We start from the raw sequence: 19,953 nt of genomic DNA, 5'->3' as shown, positions 1-19,953 counted from the left end.
CCGAGATTTACTGAGATCAAATGAATCCATGGTTTGGTCCCAGAGCTGAATGAGACTATCGTCTCCAAGAATTCAGCCAACAATGTGAGTTCTCAATGAAATATATATATATATATATATATATATATATATATATATATATACATACACATGGCTCAGCTACAGGGCTGATTTGAGGCAGGGGTGGAGTCAAGAGTGCTGAGAGTGGAATGGGACTATCATCAAACTGGTTCTGACAGGGTCAGGGGAGGTATTCTGATAAGTAGGGAAGGGCTGGGGTTATGATGTCTAAGGTAGAAGGTCTTTCTCCTTTTCTGGATCATCATGATAAGGAGGGAGGGGTGGTATTGCAGGATTGACCAGAACAATTAGGAACTGAGGCAGAACAATTCAGGGAAACTAAGGCAGAACAATTTAGGGAAACTGAGTCAGGACAATTAGGGAAACTGAGGCAGGATAATAAAAGAGAACTGTGGTACAACACTATATACCTCTCAGAATGGCTAAGATGACAGGAAAAGACAATGACGAATGTTGGAGGGGATGTGGGAAAACTGGGACACTGATACATAGTTGATGGAATTGTGAACTGATCTAAGAGATTCTGGAAAGGAATTTGGAATTATCCCCAAAGGGCTGTCAAACTGTGCTTACCCTTTGATGCAGCAATATCTTTAACTGGGCTTGTATCCCAAAAAATCATAAAAAAGGAGAAAAGAACCCACATGTGCAAAAATGTTTGTGGCAGCCCTTTTTGTAATGGCCAGAAACTAGAAACTGAGTGGAGAATGGCTGAATAAGTTATAGTATGTGAATGTTATGGAATATTATCGTTCTTAAAAAATGATCAACAGGATTATTTCAGAGAAGCCTGGAAAGACTTACATGAACTGATGCTAAGAGAAGTGAGCAGAACCAGGAGATCATTATACACAACAACATCAATATTATATAATGATCAATTCTGATGGACGTGACTCTTTCCAATTAGAAGATGATTCAGGGCAGTTTCAATGATCTTGTGATGAAGAAAGCCATCTACACCCAGAGGGAGGACAGTGGGAACTGAGTGTGGATCACAATGTAACATTCTCACTCTTTTTGTTGTTGTTTGCGTGCATTTTGTTTTCTTTCTTATTATTTTCCTTTTTGATTTGATTTTTCTTGCACAAGATAATTATAAATATGCATGTATATATTGGATTTAACATATATTTTTACCATGTTTAACATATATTGGATTGCTTGCTGTCTAAGGGGAGAGTTGGGGAGAAGGGAGGGGAAATTGGAACACAGGGTTTTGCAGGGGTTAATATTGAAAAATTATCCATGCATATCTTCTGAAAATTAAAAAGTTTTAATTTTTAAAATCCTATAAGAGGAGCTATTATTATCTATACTTTATAAATGAGGAAACTGAGGTTATAGGGGGTTAAATGACTTCCTCAGATTCAGATAGTTAAATTCTGTCTTCTGAGTTAAGATTGAAAGTTTTCTTCCTGACTCCAGTCAGTCAATGGTCAATCAACATTTATTAAGCACCTTCAATATGTCAGGCACCAGCCATGCTAAATGCTGGGAATACAAGAAAGGCAAACAATAATTTTTGTCCTCAAGAAGATCACAATTTAATGCCAGAGAAAATATGCAAACAATAATGTAAAAGCAAGCTATATGCAAATAAATGGGAAAATAACAGACAGAAGGCACTATAACTAAGAAAGAGGGATAAAAAAAGATATTTTTTTCTTTAGAAGGTAGAATTTTATCTGATTTGAAGGAAACCAGGAAACCCAAGATATAGAGATATGGAAGGTGTGCATTTAACACATGGAGGACAGTTAGTGAAAATGCCTGAGCTGTGAGATGGAATGCTTTATTTGAGGAACAAAGAGAGGCCCAGGTCACTAGATTGAAGAATACAAATATATTGGTGTGTGTAAGTATATATAAGACATATAAATATAAATACATGTGTATGTGAGGTATAAGAGGGAAAGGAGGGGAAGATTATGAAGGGCTTTGAAAATCAAACAAGGGATTTTATATTTGATTCAGGAATCAATAAGGAGCCACTGAAGTTTATTAAGAAGAAGGATGACACGATCAAACTAAGCTTTAAGGAGATCACTTTGACAGCCAAGTGGTACCTAAGCTGCAGTGAGGAGAGATATGGTTTGGGGACCAACCTGTAGACATTGCAATAGTCCAGACATGAGGTGATATGGATCTGCTCCAGAGTAAGGGCAATGTTAGAAAAGAGAACCTATGAGCTTGACCTACTATGCCATCCAACTGTCTAATTAGCCAAGGAAGTCAGTTCTTGCAGGCTCTGGGAAATGAGACTTGGGGCTTTCTCCACAAGTCTATTGTAAAGGACAGGAACTCTGTATGATTGTTTTAATCCTACAACAAGGTGTTAACTCATTGGAATTGATAATACAAGGGTTATCTAGTTTAGCATGTGAGTTTTCTAGTTCAGTAGGATTGATTTAATCCTAAAACAAGGCGTTAACTCAGTAGAATTAATATAATGATTCTCTAGTTGACATCTACAAGATTGACACCTAAGATGATGTACTTATAACAGAGTATGCAAGAACTAAGAAATCTGGGAGGAGAGATGGACTTCAAGATAAAGACCCTCCTGGAGGCTCTCCTGCATTCTGCACTGAAAGCAAGATCCATTCCGGAGGGTCTCCAGAAAGTTAGCCAGGCCCCAGGCAAAGGAGACTGACTATGAAGGAGACAATAAAGACTTTTAGACTTTATCCCTGACTATTCTCATGGTAATTACTCTGATGAAATGAAGGCTGGTCCCAAAGCCTCCAGAAAGCTAACTAGAACTTTACAATCCATGACTCTAGGGAGATATCCTATCTATCATTCAAAATTTTGCTCCTTTTCTCTTGCTCCTCTTTCTTGAACTCCTTTCTATTTTTCTTTCTCCAAAGTTTTCCCTAAAATATTGTTCCCTCACATAAACTATAATCTATGTCGTGTGCCCATAGGTCTTTCATCCAATCAAGCAGGCAATTATGTACCCTGCTGTGGCAGTGAGTTATCCAATAACAATCTTCCCAAACTGCCTGAGACAAGATTGGGGTTATATTAATTAAAAAGTAACTCAGAAATTATCTTATTTATCTCATATATTTTGTTCTATTCCAACTATCAATCTTAAAGAGATTTTAAGGAAGTTGCAAAAGGCTGCTTACTAAGACCCAAAAAGAACAAGCAAAGTAGTAGGCAAGAACACTGGTCTGAATAGGATTGCTATAGCTTTTAATACTGGAAAAATATTCCCACCGAATTCTTGTGATAAGTAAATACCAAGTAACTCTATCACCATGCAGAGATTCCAAAGGCTAAAAACCTAGGTTTTATAATGCTTAAAGATGGATTCAGAGATTAGAAAAATAACTCTAAACCCCAAGTAGGCTTATATAGTTTTCAACCATGTTAGAGAGACAGAAAAATATTTTTTGTTTTACAGCCAAGGAAGAGAAAATCTCACACATTAACAAAGGGAAGGAAAAACTAAATTTTATAAATTTAAATTTAAGAGAATTATTTTTCCAGGTGTGGCTGGGTGAGGTTTAGGATTAATAACAGGATAATTGAAAAGAGAGATTTACACCCAAGAGATAATCATGAGGTTGGAATTAGTTGAGAACATTCTACAAATAAAGCAAGTCAAATTATTTTGTGAAACTTGGCCTTTCTTTTGGTTTCTTATCTCAGAAATGTTTGAGGGTCTTCACTAAATTTTAATATCCTATGGGATATGTTTCAGCCAACCAAATAACCTCCTAAAAGTAGCCATGAACCCTAAATAATAAAGACTCATAAAAGGAAATGAAAATTTTATTATGATACTTTGATCCTAAAATGAAAGAAAAAGAAAATATTTTTGTTACTCTCTTCAATATGTAATCTTAACCTTCTCTATTGACTGAGAACTCAGTAGGAAGAAAATTAAAGTTAGGAACATAAATTAAAATGATAACAATGATCATAAAAACTAGTGGGAGAAAAGAAGCATCAATAAATGCTTTCTTGTTATATAAGTCTATGCAATAGTTTTAACTTCCACTGAAATTCTAAAACATAGATCATCATAGGAATCTAAGAATATACTAAAATTTTATTTTGCAATACACAGTCAAACCTACTCTATATCAACTAAGAAAAATCACGATTTTAAAAATTGTATCTGAAAGAACAAAGCTCAGTCTTGTAAATTCAATATCATTCTGGCAGAATCTCCTCTTCCCCCCACCTCCCTATTCCACACTAATAAAAAGCAATTCAACCTAAAAAGTGTTTAGTAAGCACTCACTATAATATCCAGTATTGGATTCCAGAATTTGGGAATGTGAAGCCATATAAATACACACACACACTTAAAAAAACACACACATGCACATATGTATGTATAAACTCTACATATATACAAATAAATATGATACAAGGCATGTGATATGTATAATGGTGAGGTCCAGTCAAAATGTTTTTAAGAAGGGAAATATCACTTCCATCTGAGAAGTCTTAATAGATAAAATGGTCTCTCTGATAAAACAGCATAACTTCTTTCCATCCCCTCTCCCCTACATGAGTCAGCTTAGTTCTTTTCCTAAAAGTTAAGGATACTTTTGCCCAAGATTTGATTGGCCCAGAGAGCTAAGGCCTAAGCTGCCTAGAGGTAGAGGAGCTTCTTAGTAGCTTTAGGCCATATTGATTGTGAAAATTCCTGCATTTTGGGGGTCAGAAGTCTTCAAATTTGGATGATGTTCCAAGGCCACAGGAGACTATACCTTTCTTTAATTACCAAGTAGTTTTCCATATGGAAAAGTGGCCGCTTCTAAAAGAAATCAATGATATAGCAATGTCGAATATTATTTTTTTCATGCTAAGTACGTTATGATGATCTCATAATGGGAGTAGTTTTCTTCTTCATGACATTTGGCATTATAGGAAGTGCAATAAAAATGCTTTTTTTTTTTTAAATCAGACACAAAATTTTCAAAGCTGTTTGATTCCAAATGAAGCATTTCAGTGAATTTTGAACTGATTGGTTAAAAATGCAATACTTTTTGATTAGTCTACAAGAATGATTGATTGCTATCAAAAATAATAAAAATTCACTGGCTTTATTTTACAAAAATCTTTATATACCTAATAAAAGGAATTGAAAAAACTGTATCAGGATTAATAATTATATCCAACAATGCATTTCTTCCATTTGTATTCTCGTATCTTTGTGAAGAATCTTACCATATGATAACCATTAAAATGAAAACCAAGTATTTTTTTTTAATAGCTTTGGATTGCTATTACAATCTTAAACCCAAGATTTTGAAAAAGATGATACATAATCACATTGCTCTTATATGTGTATTTATATGTATAAATATACTTATATATATATATGCATATATAAGTATATATACATACATACTAATAAATAATAAGCATTTTAATGAAAGTAGAAATTACTATATTACATAAAATGCACAATTAAAATTATATTGTAAAATATTTATTTCATCTTCATCCATTTTTTAAAATTTCTATTTGCTTTATAGAGTATTAGAATATCTATAGATCTAGATATAGATACATTTTGAGTATGTGAGTTCAAACATTTCTTAGTATTAAGGATATATGTTCCAAAAAATTTGGAGATTACAAGCCAAGTATGTATCATCTAAACAAGGGTTTTTGGAGAGAAATTTCCAGGTTTTGGGGAACCAGGAGCATGACACTTTCCTGGAGCTCCCTCTGGTGTTAGATGGAGAACATTAACCTCCAAGGCCAGAGAGATTTCTCAGTTCCTGATTTTTACTATAAATAAGAACAGGTTAATGACACGCAGCAATTGGTGATGATTAAATACAGATGAGTAAACATACCAAAGAGTTTAACGACTATCCATCCCCTAGGCAAATCTCCACGCATAACAAGCTTTTGTGTTTTCCAATCTCATTAATCAGTTAATTTTCTCTGAAGCCTCAGATTTTTAACATTTTCTTTGATTGTTCATTTCAATTTAATTAAACAAATAATTATGAAATACCTCCTATTTACAAGGCACTATGCTAAGTACAAAACTGAACACACAAAACTGAGGCACAAAACTGAAACCTGTGAGAATAAGACGTTTAACTTATGTTATTAAATATAAGCAATAATATTTTGTAGGCTGTAAAAATATTAATGGTTTTAATGTGTATTCCTATAAGAATCTCACAAAATACTCAAATGACAATAAATTACCCTGTGAGCTGTCTCTTTTGCCAAAGAACTAAGTGCTAAATTAATAAAATGATAGCTAGATTCTCTTAATCTGAATAGAAATATGTTTGCTGTTCATTCCCAGGTTGGGGGGGGGGGGGTAGAAGGATCTAAAAGCTATGTTCTCAGGAAAGAGATTATAACAGCTATTTTTTATTTTTAGTTTATTAGCAATGCTATTTATAGCTAACAAAATTTTTACTTATCACTATTCTAATACAGGAGTTCTTTATCACTTTATCACCCACAGCAGTAACTATAGTACAGTCTTGTCAGGATTTATTTAATGAGATCCATTCATAACTGTCTTCCTCTAGTAGAGGGAAGATTACATTTAACTATTTCTGGTTTAATCCTTATGAAACTAACTCCTCACTCTTTCTTGTATTCTTTCAAGAATTGGAATATGTTCTCTAATGATCTGATCCTCATTATAAAGGCTAATAGTTTCATTTGTAAATAAAGCATTATATATTTATATACAAGCATATGCATGTGTGTATACATATATATGCCAGTGAATTAATAATGTCCCTTAAAATATAGTATATGCATTTTTAAGACTGTATGTTGTAGTAAAGAAATGGCTTTTCATTTGCATTTTTCTCCTTGTTCATCTTGTTTTTCACAGGAAAGAATTATCTACATTCCTAATAGAATATTTAATAGATAAATATATCCGTAGAGGTGAGTCAGCTTTTTAACCCTTATCCTCCTATCAGTTTGGGAGAAGAAGATATTAAAGAAATTATAGGTGGCAGGCGTGGAGTGAATGTTTTCTTCACCCAGCTGTTTTTTTTTTTTTCTTAAAGCAAAATTTTATTAATATATTTTGTTTTCATATCACCTTCAATTCCAAATGTATCCCTCCTCCTCCCCAACCCAGAGAACCATTCCCTCATAACAAAGAATAAAAAAGAATAAAGAGGGGGAAAACTTCTGCAAAACTAGCCAATACATTAACCAAATCTAATATTATTTATGGTGTTTCATACTCACAGTGCTCCACCTCCTATATCTGGAAAGATGGAAGATCCATTGTTCATCATTTCTTTGGAGTAAAAACTAAACCTAGCCCTACTTTTTTTTTCTGAAATGGAAAAAAGAGAATATGGGTGCATTTATATTATTGTAGTTATTATGTGTATTGTTTTCCTACTTCAGAGTATACTTTCCAACAGAAGTTTAAAGAAAAATATAGTTTTCTATATAATATATAATACTCTTGTGACCTATTATATTATCAATGTGAATATTCCCACCAATAATGTAAATAGAAACATATCTAGGCCTCTTCATCCAGAATGCTGCTTGTCCACAGCTTCTCAAAAGCTCATCACAGGGATTTCACTAGGTATCCTCATGATACCAAGAAAACTCCATTTGAATAAGAGGCAAGAAGAGCAAAAAGAAAAAAAAAAAAAAAGATTCAGGAAAGCACAAATGAAAAGCCATTTCTGGACCACTATTTAGTAACACCTAATGAGGTATTACTAAATATGGGACATTGTATGATCAATTCTGGAGAAGAAAATGGCAAACCACTCCAGTATCTTTGCCAAGAAGACCCCAAATGGATTCACAAAGAGTTAGATGCAACTGAAATGACTAAACAACAAAAATTTGACCAGTGGTACATACGAATATAATAATTAGCTGAATTAAAATGGGTTCCTGCTTTACTTACAAATGACACAACTAGATTTTGTAATCAGATATTGATTTGAATATAAGATACATCTTAGAAGAAGGAAATGGTGTAGAATCAAGATATAATTGACTAAAGGACATAGCATGTTCTAGTAAAAATGGTACTGAGCTTTTGCCTGGAGCTTGAAGTCCTGGAACCTGAGTTCAAATTCCAGCTTTGCTTTTTATTATTATATGTATAATTTTGTGTCAATGACTTGATTAATCTTCAGTTTCTACATTTATAAAATGAAGTAGTTGGACTATTGGAACTTCCATACATATATATATATGTGTGTATATATTTATATCATTATATGTCTATAATACATGCCCATTATAGATATAACCTTTTATATACAATAATTAAGCACACATATATGTGTGTGTATAAACATTTATATTTTTTAATATATGTAATCTTGGAAACTCAACACATAAAAAAATTCTTATTCCTAATATCTACCACTTCCCTAATTCTTTCAAGCTATCCCTCAGTTATCTTTTACTCATTCCATGTGTCTAGCCCATCTTATTTTCCAGTTCTATGTTACTTTGAAAATATCTTGGGGCAGCTAGGTGGTGCAGTGGATAGAGCACTAGCCCTGGAGTCAGGAGGACCTGAGTTCAAATTTGGCCTCAGACAATTAACACTTCTTAGCTGTGTGACTCTGGGCAAGTCACTTAACCCCAATTGCTTCAGGAAAAAAAAAAATTCAAATCAGATGCCAAAGATAGTAGGTACTATTAGCAGCAGAGGTCCCAGAAAAGTGACTTCATCATCATCTCATTTTTTTGGGATTTCAATAAATTTGGCTATTAGGAAGACCAAAATTATAAATAGAAATCTTCATTAATTCTTCCACTTTTATTGGAGAGAGAATTACACTACAATGTGATTTCATTTAGATGTAAAAGAAAATAAAGGCAAAGTAGAAGTCCTTTCAAGTTTGCTTACCCTCATTCAGAATCTGGACTCTTAGTCACACAGGTCTACAAATTTGACTGTCTACCCATACAATGATATTGAGTCCTGATTAAATTTTTCATGCTAAACAATCTCCTAAAAGACTGATTTCTCAGCAGAACTCCAGGTCATTTATTCATATTGAGGATATTCCTTTCCAGTGACAAGACATAGTATATCTTTAGGGCTCTCTTTCCCATTACAAATATATTCAAAAAGTCGAAGTAAAGATAAGAAAATGGTTTAGTGAGCTAGATTCAGAGAAAAGAAATTGAATGCTCTTTAAACATTTCACATAAAATATGGAAAAGTCAGTAAATTTCTAAGCCAGAAGCTTGCTTTGACACTTCAAGAATGGTTTCTCAGATGGTAGATAAAGACTGTGATTCCCCAAAGTATGCTTTTACTTGGATTCTGCATAATACTGAACTAAAATTAGAAATGCCTTTAGAAATCTGTTGCAAAGTAAACTAACAAGTTGCTGGAAAAACTGGGGCAAAACAAAATGCAACAAGTAATCTACAATATACTTAAGATGTTAACATGTCCCCTAACCCTTTTGAACTTCAAGTTTCATTTAACTTTAGTATTTATTTGTAGCAACTAAGTATAATTTAATAGAGATAACCAGAGAAATAATTTTATTTAAAAAGCAAATAATTATCAATATTAAATGAATTATCAAAATGAGAGACATATTCCAGAGTTCTCCATTATTGTAATAGAAAATGTCCTAAACAAATTCCAAATGGAAGAGGAAGTTCCTACAGATCAGAGGCTCTCCAGAAGTGCCTATTTCTGAATGAGATTTCACTATTTCCATCAAATTCCTGAATACATAAGAGTTCCTTCAATAGGATCTATGACTACTCATAAGAGATTAGACTTACAATCCCTATAAGAAGATCATAATGGATAAAAATATATCTTATCCAAAAGTGATAAACAGTTAAGTGGGTGGCTCATTGAGTTAATATTGCTATCAGCATATAATGTCTTGAACAAACATTGTACATGGACCAAGAGGTTAATTCTAGAATTGAGTAGGAGAATGAGTGCATGTTGGATCATATTATAGAAATTATGCAGGACTTTCAAGGATCCCAACAATCCTTTACAAAAAAATTCATCTTTCAAATACTAGTAGTTGTGGATCATAGAATATAAGAATGGTTAAAGAATCAAAAATGAAAGTACCTCAAAGGAGCATCATACTTTGGGCATAATTGGACAGAATTCCATTACCAATAATGACTGATGTATAAGAACAGACATAAAAAAATAACTTTCTTCACGAATTACATAATCAGAAAAGGAGGTGGACCAAACATATATGGACCTTGGTCCATAAGCACAGAATGTTACAAGATTTAGAAGATCTCCAGAACATTGCGAAGATATTAGTTTAATTAATTTATGACAATTTATAGACAAGAGAAAAAGAGAATGAGGTATAGATTGGTTATGATATTTAGCATGAAAGGGAATTTCCATATCAATATGGAAGTCACAAATTCCTTAAAGAATTGAAATATTTATTGTTTTTAAAATATGTTGATGCTTTAAAAAACACCAATTATTTTGGATATAGTAGTTAATAAGCTAGAATTAGTCCAAAAGGTTGATATCTAGGTTGATAATTTTTTAAAAATACTATTTCTGAAGATTAATTACCAGTGTTTTCCATACTGGACCACTGAAGGTTCAAAGAAATAATAAATTTAATGACCTTCAGGTAAAAATAAGGTAGCCCCACTGAGGGCTTTCAGAAGCTCTCCATGGAACCAAAGTAAGGTATTTATATATTTCTTGTCTAAAGGAACCATAGCCAACTTTCAGAACAATTCATCTGGGGTAGTTTAGTCAAATAGTCCGCAGGTTCTTCCAGAGTATAATGGCAAAAACATCTAGCCTTAGATAAATCAGAAGAGAAAATATCATTACAAAAAAAAAAAACAAAACACTTTAGGGAAAATAATGTTTCCTATAAATCAAATCTAAGAATTGTTCATTTTTATTAGTGGCACTGTTACTATGGAAGGCTGAGAAAAGATTTTCTATATGTTGACATGTGCCCAACTAAATAGATTTCATAAAAGATGCATGATGAGTTGCATTTGGAAATGAATCTGTTACTGAGCAGCTGTTCCTCTCTTATGTGAAAAACTAAACATTTTAAAGGAGAAATTGTACTAGTTAATTCTTGACTAATGGGGGAACATTACATTGTACTCAACTATATTGTGAAATTATGGATCCTGGAAACCTTAAAAAGAAGTTTACATAGAATAATACTTTGGATATTATATCAATTAATGAAAATACTCATAGTAGGAAAAAAACTTTTCTTCCAGAATTAATCTCCAGAATCTCCCAGTTTTCAACAATTTAACCTTTTATCTTCCCTTCTTTCCAAAAACATTGATAAAGTTTTATTTGGTGACCCAAAAACAGTACCAAAAAATATCTAAAGTTTTCTATGCTAAATATCTTTTAAAATATTACTCAAATATGCTTAATAACATCTGAGATCTCAATGATTCAAGAATTCCTCTCAGCAATGTAGATCACAACCCATCCATAAACACCATTCTTGGATATTCTTGTTGATAATCTCTCAAAAGTTCATCCCAGAGATTTCATCCAACATGCTATATACTACAAATTTCTCCACATGAACAATTAATTCACCTTTTTTCTTCCTTTTTGTAAATTTGGATTCATTCATTTCCACCCAAAATTATTCCATTTCTATCCTGAGAAGGTGCCCAAGGTCAGAGAAGTTTCATTGTTGAGGACAGAACCAAATTTCTACCAAAAATTCAAGTAATTGGATTGACTGGTAATGATACCTTCACTATAATTTAAATGAGATAGTATGTGAATAGGGAAGTGCCGGCCCAGTGCTAAGCACTTTGTGAGCACTTTTATTAAGCACTTATTCCTCCTAACAACTGTGTGAGATTACTATTATCTTCATTTTACAATTAAGGAAACTGGAGCAGAAAAAGATCAATCACATTATTAAGCTATTAAGTATCTGAGACTAGACTTGAACTCCAATCCTGACTCTCAGCACATAGCTCTATCCATGAATGAACATGTGAAGATTCTGTATGGTGAAATGAAGTAGAATGATCACAGGTGAGAGAGGAAACATTCTTCAAAAATATCAGAATATAACTTGAAAATGAGAACACAGAACAGTATCCTGGGGAAAAGAAGGAACAACAGTGTAATAATACAGGTCAATTATGGAGTGGTCATTATTATTACTTGATCCTCTCAACAATCCTGGGAGGTAAATGATATTATTATCCCCATTTGCAGTTAAGAAAAATGAGGTGTGACTTGCCTAGGTCACACAGCTAAATAAGGGTTAGATTCTGGTTTGAACTTAGATCAGTCTTCCTTTGTATCATGTTCAGTTCTTTATCCATAGTGGCAAATATCTGCCCAGACCATAAAAGAAAAAAAATTTTTTTTTTCCTGTGTGATATTACTGATACCATTGGTCTCTTGTTTTATCTAAAACCATTAGCAAAACATTATTGTTGTGGTGGGGAAAAAAAAGAGATGGAAGAGATGTCTACCATTTGAGGAATAGCAGAACAAAACTTGTGGAAATTTATATGAACCGATGTTAAATGAAGTGAGCAGAACCAGACCATTATGTGCAGTAACAACAACATTGTACTACTGATGATCAACTGAGAAAGGCTTAGCTACTCTGATCCAAGGTAATTCCGAAGGACTCATGATGAAAAATCTATCCTACCTCAAAAACTGGTGAACTGAATGTATATTGAAGTATATTTTTTCACTTCATTCTGCTTTTTTTTTTAAAAACATGGTTAAAATGGAAATATCTTTCACATGACTTCACATGAATAATGAGTATCATATTGTTTGCTTTCTCAATGGGTGGGGAATACGTGCTAAAGAGAAAACAATTTTAAATTCAAAATTTTTAAAAATGAATATTAAAAATAAACATGATGGGGCTATGAAAAATGTATTTAGATGTAAATGTATGTATCAAATACAAATAAATGTAATGTTTCTCTATAGATTTGCAAATTTAAGGGGAGAGAACTGAGAACAGCAGTAGGAATGAAGGGCAAATGTCACCAGCACCCCTATTCACCCTTTATTCCCCTCAGTATGTCCTAGTGTGTCTCAAAGTAACTTACTAGAATTGAGCACTACGTTTGGTTTTGGTTTTTAGTTTTTGGTTGGTTTTGCTGTTTTGCCCCACAAATGAGGCACAAACACACAAAAGACCCAGACCCTTAGAGACAATTAGAGCAGGTGGCAGAAGCAGCTTAGTATTCACAAAGTTGAGTGTCCCAGAGGAAAAGCAGCATCCAGGCAAACGCCAGTTTAGGGAGATGGAGTTGGGTAAGAGATCTTGGCCAGGATGCAACCTTAGCAAAAGAAGTTATCTTTCCTACCAATGGCTTAGTAATCTATGATTAACAGCAGTTATTGATCCATAGGGTACATTCCCTGTTGTTTTCTTTCCAATTCCTTCCTAATTAAAAACGGATTTATGGCTCCTAATTAAAAAACATAATTTTGATAAGATGATGACAAGGAGGAAATGGGGAGATAATGGAAAAGACAAGTTACTAAAGGACTGAGGAGAAAATGTCCTGATTAAAAAAAAAAAAAAAAACTACAAGTCAGTAAACTGGACCTTGATTACTGGAAAAAATCTCGAATGCTGTATGTGTGTATGTGTGAGACATATACAAATTGTAATGCCGGAGAAACTGAGGCAAGATAGAGATTAAAGAGTTATAATATTTTATTTGAAAGGGAGAGATTTACTGGGACCAAATGGATCCATGGTTTGGTCCCAGGGCTGAATGAGACTATCATCTCCAAGAATCCAGCAAATAATGTGAGTTCTCAATGACATGCATAATGTGACTCAGATACAGGGGGTAGACTGAGACAAGGGTGGAGCCAGAGCACTGAGAGCAGGAAGGGACTGTCAATCTGGTTCTGACAGAATGGGGGAGGCATCCTGATATTCTAAAATATAAAATCTTTTATTCTTATTCAAATATTCTGATGATTAAGAGGGAGAGGTAGTTTTGCAGGATTGAGCAGAACAATTGAGGCAGAACAATTCAGGAAAACCAAGGCAAGAACAATTTAGGGAAATTGAGTCAGGACAATTAAGGAAACTGAGTCAGGACAATAAAAGAGAACTGTGGCACAATATATAATTAACTTTACAAACACCAAATAAAATGAGTCTTTCCAAATGTTGAATATCCTTTCTCCTTCTATTCTTACTTAGAAAAGGATGGTAACTGAAAACTTAAATCCACATTACACATTCAACTGGTTTCACTCTCCAAAATCCACATTATTTTCAAAACTATCTGTGAAATTACTCATCTGGGTTCCACTGATATTCCTTCTGTGCTCTTCAGGGCATTTTAAAATATTTCAGAGATCTTTTTTCTTACCTTTTCTTCCTCCATTTTGGTAATTCAATCCCTAGACCCTTTTTCCCTCCCAATTCCTTCCCCCAGTTAAAAGAAAAAGAAATGTATCAAATGTACTTAGTCAAACAAAACAAATACCCACATTGTCCTTCAATATTTCATCCTCCTGTTGAGTTCATTATCTCACTGTCAGGAACCAGGTGGTACGACTCATCATGAATCTTCTGAAATCATGGTTTGTTATTTCATTGAGTTGAATTTTAAGTTAATATTTCACTGTTAAACAGAAGGATGTTAATGAATATGTAGGAAGAGAAGTAATGACAACTGGTCAAATCAGATTAATCTTATGTTCTTTTTTGTCAAGAATATTTAAGTGGTAGGTCAGGATATATATTTTATTTACCTGACAATAACAAAAAATTTGATGAAGCCTTTCAATATTTTTGTGGGAAAAATGGAAAGCTGTGTACTAAATAATTGTAGTTTTCCCTTACACATCTTAAAGATTAAGGATATATAGCATCCCTGTGACCTGGAAAAAAAGGCTCAATTTTTTTTCTTTTTCTTTTATGGAATATTTACAATACCTTATTGTAAAATTTGGGATAAGTATTTGGTCATAGGCTCTATGTCCTCTGCTGGCCTGCACATGTTTGTGGATTCCACAAACCTCCAAAAAAATTCCCATTTAATTTATGTTGACCCTTGATATATTGAAACTACATTGGAGAAATCACATTGTGACATGGAAAGGGTAACTGTATAATTTTTTTTATAGCTTTTTATTTACAAGTTATATGCATGAGTAATTTTACAGCATTGACAATTGCCAAACCTTTTGTTCCAATTTTTCACCTCTTACCCCCATTCCCTCCCCCAGATGGCAGGTTGACCAGTAGATGTTAAGTATATTAAAGTATAAATTAAATACAATATAAGTATACATGTCCTAACAGTATATATGTACAAAAAGAATCGGACTTTGAAATAGTGTACTATTAGCCTGTGAAGGAAATAAAAAATGCAGGCAGACAAAAATATAGGGATTGGGAATTCCATGTAATGGTTTATAGTCATCACCCAGAGTTCTTTTGCTGGGTGTAGCTGGTTCAATTCATTACTGCTCTATTGGAGCTGATTTGGTTCATCTCATTGCTGGAGATGACCAGGTCCATCAGAATTGATTATCATATAGTATTGTTGTTGAAGTATATAATGATCTCCTGGTCCTGCTCATTTCACTCAGCATCAGTTCATTTAAGTCTCTCCAGGCCTTTCTGAAATCATCCTGTTGGTCATTTCTTACCAAACAATAATATTCCATTAATATTTATATACCACAATTTATTCAGTCATTCTCCAATTGATGGGCATCTACTCTAACTGTATAATTTTAAATAGATTTAGAACTGATTGAAAGATTGGACCCAGAAACTGTTCCACTGATGATTCCAAATAAATTTGTAGGGCTGTCTCTGGTAGAACACTCCAAGGTGTCTGTTCATATCTTAGATTAATTAGCAATGTAATCAACAATTCTATTAAAGGCATAAATGACATGTTTATCAGATTTACAGATGACACAAACTTGACATCCCCACTCAGGAGCCTCTAACTCAGAGCCCCTTTTTTGTGAACTAATTTGGGGCCTTGTGACTCACCCTTTGGGAACTTGATTTGGATCTTGTGACTTGCTCTTGCAGCCCCCTAAGGTGCAAGGAAATGTCCCTGACAGAAGGCTATTTTCTTGTATCCTGGACCCATGTCTAATTATTTCTTTGACCTTATTACATACCTCACTCTTGAAAGTAGACACAGACCCACATCCTCATTCCCTACCTATACCATCTGTCAGCCATTTTGGCTGCCCTCCAAAAATCCCCCTTAAAAGCATTCCCACCTCTCACCTATTTTGCTAGATCTTAGCTGAACCATCCTGAATCTGGCCTGCTTCTCCGTTTGTACTAATAAAGCTTTGTGACCATAAGAGAATTTCCTTGAATTCTTTCAAGCCATCTAAGAATTACTTGGAGGGTACCTCAACATAAGACAGAATCAGGATTTCCACAGGCTAGAACACAGGATTGGCATTTAACTTCATCAATAAGATAGAATTTGCTAAGGATCAAAAAATTGGCATCAGAAGTATAAAAGGGAGGTGTGGCTAAATAGCAGTATGTCTGAAAAAGATCTAAGGCTTTTAGCAAACTACAAGCTTACTATAAATCAAGTGTTATGAGAAAAAATAACAACAAAGATAAAGGGATCTGAAGGCATAGAACCTAAGATTGTAATGCCGAAGAAACTGAGGCAAGATAGAGATAAGAGAGTTTTTAATGTTTTATTTGAAAGGGAGGGATTTACTGGGACCAAATGGATCCATGGTTTGGTCCCAGGGCTGAATGAGACTATCATCTCCAAAAATCCAGCCAACAATGTGAGTTCTCAATGACATGTCTACATAGGACTCAGACACAGGGGGTAGACCAAGGCAGGGGCGGAATCAGGAGTGCTGAGAAAGAGACTCTGACAATCTGGTTCTGACAGGGTGGGGTGAGGCACGGGACATTCTGATGACGTCTAAGGTAGATCTTTCTCCTTATCTGGATCATGTGATTAGGAGGGGGAGGGGGTGTGTGGCAGAATAATTCAGAGAAACGCAGGCAGGACAATTAGGGAAAGTGAGTCAGGACAATAAAAGGCAACTGTGGCACAAGATGCTATCTCATTGTACTCTGAGGATGTCAGTACTGGGTTCAGATCTAAGCGCCACTTCAGGAATGACTTTCTTAATTATTTGGAAGGCTATCACAAGGAAGATAGACTGGATTTGCTCAGTTTGTCCTTGGAGGATAACACTTCAGGAATACCTTGGTCTAGATTGCAAAGGGAAAGATTAAACTTTGATATAAGGACAAACTTCCTCTCAAATAGAGTTATCCAAAAGTAGAATGGGCTGCTCAGATGGAGGTAGATTCCCTCTCATTAGAGGTCTACTGTCAGATATGTTGTAGATTCTTGGCCAGAGGAAAGCTGGACCAGATGATTTCTTGAGGTCACTTTCAAACCTGAAATTCTTTGAATCTAACAGTGTCCATGACCATGTGAAGCCTGTGGTATATATGCAAATATCTATATGTAGTATGTATGTGTATGTGTTGAATGAGTACACGTATTTCTGGTATGTGTACTTATATACTAGATGCACATACACAAAAACATATCCCATTTAGTTCTGGGACCCTTCAAAAATCACAGAATTTGGGAATTTAGAAGGGATCTCAAAGATCTCTGCGAATACAAACACTTTTGTGTGCTTATTTGATGTATATGATGTATACACACATGCATATCATACCCACTGGCCACACACATACATATACATACCCACTTACAAACAATATCACAGAATTCCAGCTAGAAGGGAGCCGTGAAGCCAACTAGTGATTCATTCTTGATCTGAAAAAAGGCTGTCCTCTGAAACACAGCTGACAAGAGGTTATTTGACTTGATAAAAAAAACTCAAGGGCAATCCACCTCCTCCCAAAGCAGTATATTTCTTTTTGGGACAAATCTAATTGTGATGACGTTTTCCTTACTTTTTTTTTTCTGCTACATCTAACCATTGTTCCTGTTTCTTTCTTCAAGAGCCAAATAAAAAAAGTCTAATCCCTCTTTTATATTACAGCCTTTGAAGATAGCTAGTTAAGTCATTTGCTAACTAGTCCAAATAATTTGTTTCCTCAAATAATCCTCATAAGGTATGAACTCAAGACTCTTTACTATCCAGTGTCTTCAGAAAAATATCAATACTTAATAAATGCTTTACTAAAAATCTAGGTTAAACTCTACATTATTTCCCTAATTATTTATGTAGCATTCAAAAGACTACAGAGCACCTTGTATATATTATTTCATTTGAACATCACAACAATTCTGTGTGTAAGTACTTCACTTATCTTCCCCAATTTAAAGTTCCTTTAGAAAAAAGAAGTGACTTATATAAGGTTATACACTTAAATATTGAAGATAGCAGTCTATTATAGATTTTCCTGACTCATTCACCATACCATATTGCCTTTTTAAATCTATTTGCCCTATTCAAAAAGGAAATAAGGTTATTCGAACATTACTTGGAACCACGCTATCTCATACTTTGGTTCCTATTCATTCTTCAATAATATTCTATTTTCTGAAATAAGGATTTAAAAGCTAACAGTTAAAATCAAGGAAATTGTTGAGTGTAGTCTTGGTAAGATGTGGGAACAAATTAAAATCTTCAGTGCTGAATATATTCCAAAGAAAAGTCTTGTTCCAGTATGGGTTGGTCAGATAGTTTTATGGTTCCTTTAAACTTAAGATAAATCTGTGACTCTTTTCAAAACTTATTTTATTTTTAATTTAGGAAATAAAATAAGCATTTTCATAACATAGTTTAATAAAAAAAAAAAAGACACAAACTTAAAATCGACTATGTACAATATGATATTCCTTTTAAATATATAACAAAGTTATCATATATATTTCTTTTTTTTCCCTTTTTTTCCTTCCCTCCCCTCCCCATCATAGAGATGGCCACATTTAGATATAATTAGGTTAACATATGTAAAATTTTTCTGTATATACTTCTATTTATCAGTTCTCTCTGGACGCAGATAGCATTTTTCTTCATATTCACTTTACAGCCAATTTGAATATTTACAATAGTCAAAATAACTTGCTCATTCAAAGTTCTTCTTAAAAAAAACATTGCAGTGACTGTATACATAATTGTCTTCACTTTGCTTATTTCACTCTTCATTATTTTGTGCAAGTTTTTCCATGTTTTTCTTAAATGAGCTCATCATTTTTTAATAGTACAGAAATATTCCATCACAATCAATACCACTACTAAATCTATTTTCAAAGATAATCTGTGGTTTTAATCATAGTAGAAACATAAAAATGACAGAAAAGGAAACAATTACAGATAAGAATAGTTAAAATTTACATATAATAGAAAAATCTTCATATATATGATGAAATAGCATTTTACTTTCTGTCTTAAAAGCCAAAAAAATTGTGCCATATTTCTTTCTCTACTGGAAATGTAACTATATAACCAAAAAAATTTTATTAAGCATGGGCCAAACTTGGCTCATGATTGAATGTGACACAAAACCTATGAGTGATTAGATTTTTTTTCTCTCAAATTAAATAAAAATATATTTTATCACATTAGAATGGAGATTTTATTACCTTTTTGACAAGTTTCTGTGACAATGAGAAAAAAAGTGACATGATTATTAGTGTTAAATGTAAAAATGAGAATAAATCTATAATTGTTGTTCAGTTGTGTCCTATTCTTTGTGCCCCTGTTTGGGGTTTTCTTGGCAAAGATACTAGGTCATGTTACAGATGAAGAACTCAGAGAAAAAAAGAGTTATGTGACTTTTTAAGGGTCACACAACTAAGTTAAATGTATAAGGCCACATTTGAACTCACAAAGAAAAGTCTGTCTAATTTCAGGCCAGACACTACATTCACTGCATCACC

This window comes from Sarcophilus harrisii, chromosome 1 (genome assembly GCF_902635505.1).
Source record: "Sarcophilus harrisii chromosome 1, mSarHar1.11, whole genome shotgun sequence".
Classification (NCBI taxonomy): domain Eukaryota; kingdom Metazoa; phylum Chordata; class Mammalia; order Dasyuromorphia; family Dasyuridae; genus Sarcophilus; species Sarcophilus harrisii.
Note: the sequence above shows the minus strand (reverse complement) of the source record.